Below are 5,773 nucleotides of genomic sequence, written 5' to 3'. Positions count from 1 at the left end.
GACCCGTACGGCCTCCAGGCAACGGGCCATCACGTTAAGGGCATCGTTGGGGTGGCCTGGGGTGGAAATGTACAGCTGAGTGTCATCAGCGTACTGATGGAAGTCCACCCCAAAGCCACGAATGATCTCCCCCAGCGGCTTTACATAAATATTGAACAAAAGGGGAGAGAGGACCGACCCCTGAGGCACCCCACAAGTTTGGGGTCTAGGAGTCGACCTCTGTCCCCCAACCAGGTAACACCATCAGTGCAAGTGAGTGTGCAGTTTGCTCCCTGTTTATATATAGTAGCTCCACATAGAAGTATAGAGCCACATAAGGCTATTCCCTCCCCTTCTTACTGAAGGTCTCTTCCGAATACGTGGCTTTCTACTTCCAGACTGTTCTAGTCAGCACAGCCATTGCTGAGAGTGTACATATCTCAAGGATATTTAAATTAAAAAGGCCGGAGTACGTATTGGAGAAGCTACTCTAATATTTCCTTTTAATTTTCAGTTAATATTAACACTCTGATTCCTTGTTGGTCTTTTCTCTAAAGAAATAGCTGATTTAACTGTCATCCTAACAGTTTTCAGTAACTGAAAACAACTGAAATGTCACATTAAAAAAAAATTATATGGCTTCCCTTATTATAAACATAATGGGATTCGATAAAAAAGTTATATTTAAAGTGTTTTAGTTAGAATCAAGGGGTCACTAAACAGGGGCATCCATTTACTTTTTAAAGTCAAGATGACTGCAAAACTGTACAATTGAAGTTTTGCCCCTTTTATATACAGTATGTTACATGTTAAATAGGGGCAAAACTTCAACTGCATGATTGTGGCTGCCATCTTGACTTTTTTTTTACTATATCGCAAACTGAAGGGATATCGAGTGAGTTATCATAAAGTGTAACCCTCAAAGTAACAGTGGAATCCTGGGAGAGAGAATACAGTGCTCTGAATTCAGTTAAGTGGAAATACCTTTCTTTTCATTTTCTTTGGTTTTATAAACGTTTTGACAGATTAGATAGATGATAGATAGATAGATAGATAGATAGATAGATAGATAGATAGATAGATAGATAGATAGATAGATAGATAGATAGATAGATAGATAGAGGCACAGATACAGATATAGATATACTTTACAAATTGCTTTTATAGAATAGCTCACCCCCCTTTTTTTGCATCTGAGTATCATATTTCCCACATTTGATTTTAGAGCAGAATAATGAGAAAACACCTTTCAACGTCACATTCCATCTTTATTCCTTTATCCAGCCAGCTGGGGGAGGGTGACCAAATATTTAGATAATTGATTTGGATGAAGAGAGATAGCTCTTTATAAAGTGTTACTTTGGCAAAGAGAAAACAATAATGAAGACTTATCTTAACCTTAAAAGCTATCAAAATGATTGTGGTTAATACAAAACTTTAAGGTAACAAGGCTTTTGTAGCTGTTGCAGGTTGACCCTCTGGATCTTTCAAAGAGTTACACTTCAGTCTGAATCATTTAAAACTGAATATATACTAGAGCTGACTTGCTAATGCAAAGTACTCTGAAAGAAATGTTCTGTATTTTAGATGCCTCCTTACTTTCCTCTATTCCCAGTTAAGTTAGCAAGGCTGTTGTCACCGTTGGTCTTATCAGCGTGCTGAGCAGATAGGGTTACCACTCAGACAGAAGCTGGGCTGCTTCTGTTGTTTCTGGCCCTCTAGCTAACTGTATCCTTGCTTGATCTTAGCTTCAGCAGACAAGAGGAATTATTACTTTGGAACACTTTAATGGTTTTCTAGGTGTTTATGCCACCATCACAAAATCTGGCTTAGGCAGCCTTAAAAGTAGAGTGAGAGAAGTCGGGTAAGCGGATAATGAGACTTAGTACAGATAATAGGTTTGGTGGCTTATTTATTTGTCTAGTAGCATGTTTTTCCTCTCCCGAAACTCTTGTTCTTTACTCTAATCCTTTGAATGTCTGTCACTTGCTGTAGGTAGCTTGCATCCAGTGTCTCAATCCACAAAACCAGATTTCCATAGCTCTGTGTATAATGATTCAAGTCCATCACCTTCCTTCAACTGCTGCAGTGGGGTAGGGGCACCCAGCCCACCTCCTCTAGTCTAGGACCAGGCTGATTCCTACGATCTGCAGTAGGTCTATAGAACATGCAGAAAGCATCTGGGAGGCTGCTAGAACAGGAGGCCTGCAATGTAGCATAGGTTAAAACTGCAGCTGATGTCGCCTGTGAGTGTTGAACATGACAAGCCATTTGACTGTCAATGTGTGAACATTTCCCCCCCCCCAAACACTTGACTACGCGTTGCCAGAAACAAAATTACAATGGGAGGCCAAAGGCACCTGCTCCAGAAAGTTACACTGTGGGTTCTCGATTTCAAATTAAGGAATTGCATAAGAAATTGTTATATAATTATGGGAAAATTACAGCGTACCTGAACATACTACCCCATTATCTAGTGAATGAATTCTTAGATACTGTTTATAGAACGGTCCTTTGACAGGTGCTGAGTTTATCTGTTTTTTGGTATAACGTTGTTCTCTTCTGAGGTTCACCGGATGACCCGAGAAAGTGATTGTAAAAATATTAATTAATCATACTTTATTACTGTCTACTACAGTCTCTAGGACTGAACCATGAGAAATATCCTTATTTCTAGCAGCCAAGCAGCTAACACAGGGCAGTCTCCAACTTGTGCCTTCTGTTAACAGGACTGTGGTTTGGGTACAAGAAGATCAGATTTCAGTAAAACACAGTTGCTTTCCTAGAGGGTTTTTTTTTTTGGGGGGGGGGGGGAAGGGAGAGAAGGAATTCAAGCTTTTCTTTCCCCAGCTTAGTATCTAGATCTGTGAGACTCTTACTGTGATCACTTTGGAACTAACTGTCTCTTCTTCATACTTACAGGTTGTTGAACCTGGATACTGTGATCTAACTAAGGTAGAGCTTCAGGACCAAAGTTCAAATCTGGGGTGTGGGTGGGGGTTCCAAGAGAATTGCAGGAGGTAGACTTGTCCAGACTGATCTGTCCATTGGCAAAGACATGTTGGGTTGCACCCTAGCAACTGCTCCTCTTTCCCTTGTCCCCTCTTTCTTCTGTTATATTTTTGATAGATAAGTATACCATGTACATAGTTGCACATGCTCATCTTAATATTTTTGTTTAAAAAATATGTTATCTCTTTCCACAATTAAACGATGTATATTCCAAAATAAGCATATGGCTATGTAAAGGTAGGGGCGTGGGGAGGCAGGGAGATCATACGTTCCTGGTTGCATCAGTGTCTGGAAGTAATTCTTAATGAACGGTTTCAGTTTTAAACGGAAGGGATGGGGAACCTATAGTCAGATATTTTGGGATTTCAATTCTCATCAGCTTCAGTCAGCATGACCAGTGCTCCAGATTGACCGGAGATATTGTCCAACAGCAATGGAAGCATCTACATCAGGGGTCCCCAACTCCCGGTCTATGGACCGGCACCGGTCCACAGCATGCCAAAAACCAGGCCACGCAAACAAGTGAAGCCCATCCGTGGGATGCAGGCAGCACATAAAACCCCGCCCGCTCTGGTCTGCGGAATTCTGTCCACAGAATCGGTCCCTGGTGCCCAAAAGATTGGAAGCCACTGATATACATTACATCCGATCTGGAACCAACGTAATTGATGGGGTTCCTACATAAAGCCTCCTCTTTTTAAGGGTCAGCTAATGAGGGTTTCCTCTGAGTAGGAGCTTTGATGTGGTGATACATTTTCATTTGAATAAGCTTTTCTGACATGTACTTGTTTATGTCAGTTACGCTGAAAATCTTTCTGCTCTTTGAGGTTGCTTTGTTTTTATTGTGATAGAGTCAATATTGTTGGATCGATACTGGGGGACACATATTGTGAGTCAATAGTTTTAGAAAGATAGCATATAATAGTATACAATAATGCAAATATTTCCCCATATTCCTTTGAACTGTTTTAGAATTTACTTGGAGTTGCTGTATTTCTTTTTGAGCAGGGGCAGGACACCTATGGCTGGTCAAGGGCTGGGCTTAGTATTGGATTGTTGCGTAAGATTTGCAAATTGTGAAGGGCTACATTACAGGTGTAGCCAGAGCTGGATGTACAGGTAAGTTTGGGGTGTTTTTCTTTCTTTTTGGGAACTGTTTTCGTTTATTTCTTGGACATAAAGGGAGACTTCGCAGTTTTCAGTAGTTGAGGCCAGAGGGGGTTCTGAGAGTGCAGTTGCTCACCCCCTTGCCTTATGAAGTCTTACCAAGCTTGGTAAGCTTCCGTTTGTTGAACTACAACTCCCAGAGTTCCTAACTGCATATCTGATAGAGATCATCTGTTGGAGAAGACATATATTGGGAGGAAGATAGTCCCCCTTCTCTCTGCTTTGTCTCTTAAGAAAATGAAAATAGTCTTCTGAATCATATACTTTAAGAAGTGCCTCAACTGCTCATTTGTTACCCCATTGGCTCAGACAGTTTCAATAGACTCGTCTGGTCATTTGTTCCCAGCACTTGGTCTTCAGAGGACATCTTTCTCTGTGGACTTTCACTTTTTGGACAATAATTGGGATATTGAAAGATACTGCACCTTGCAATAATGAAATTATGTCATTTTGTATTGGATCAATTCACACATTGTACAAAACAATATTGTCATTTTATTTGCTTTTGACTTGGTACGATGTGTGAATCCAATCACTATAGCTTAGCATTATGAGTAAACCATGCCACTATGACTTGTTCAAGAACTTGTTTTGCTCTGATCTCTTTTGAAATCCTGGCTTAGCATTATGTATGAATGTAGAAAGTGTATGAAGTCCTTGAATTCCATTCTTTTTTTTTTTTCCTAACTACTATCTACTAAATTATTTTCTACTGGTAATTTCAAGTTCCTTTTGAGTCAAGGGAATTCAGTTTGCTTCACTTGCTCCCCATCTTATATTTTCTCAGTCCAATTAGCAAAGGTGGACAGGAGCTGCAGTTTCGCCATTCTTACTATATTTTAATCTTCAAAGTGATTAATTTTTGAAATGAAGGAGGGTTCAAGCTGGCACAGAAGCTCAGCCTCCCTTCTCCTCCCCACTTCTTTTCCTCTGTAACTTAGGCATTGTTTGGTCTGTCCTGCCTTGGAAGCACTGAATGGTTTCAGGTGTCTTATGGCTGCACCACATCATTAAAATCAAGTTCCAGGGCTGAAGGGCTGCTCTGTGTGTGTGTGTCTGTGTGTGTGTGTGGGTGGGTTTATGTTCCCCTATGTAGTCCTAGGGTGAGGAAGCCATTACTAGTCTTTGTGGGTATTTGATATTCCTCCACACATGCTAACTGTTAACAAAGCACCGTTGGTTAATCAGATACATAATGCGTGGGCATGCATGTTCATATATCTTAGCTACCCGGTTTTATGTGCACGTTTTAATGCTAAAGGGAGCCTGCTGCTTTGAGGAAAGTCTCTGCCAGCGTTGGGTGTAAATGGAGGGAATGCTAAATCCTCTGTGCTCTTTGGAAAAATCAGAAGAATCCGAGTTTTTGCTCTGGCGTTCCTTCCCTTCCCCTTTAGCCTCTTCGAAGCTGCTTCCTTCGAAGTCGCAACCCCGAAAGCCCGGAGGAAAGCGGGCATTCCCTACCCGCTCAGGTGACCGCTGCCCGGTAGTTTCACGGGGGAATTTCTGCACGGCCTGGTTCCCTCTTTCCTCATCTTCTCTCCCGAGCCGCTGGATTATTAGCCCACCGGTCTCCAACCGGTCAGGCTAAGCAGAAGCTCGGTCACCCTTGTCAGGC

Source organism: Protobothrops mucrosquamatus, unplaced genomic scaffold (genome assembly GCF_001527695.2).
Source record: "Protobothrops mucrosquamatus isolate PMUCROS unplaced genomic scaffold, P.Mucros_1.0 scaffold156, whole genome shotgun sequence".
NCBI lineage: Eukaryota > Metazoa > Chordata > Lepidosauria > Squamata > Viperidae > Protobothrops > Protobothrops mucrosquamatus.
This window is presented reverse-complemented; position numbering follows the sequence as displayed.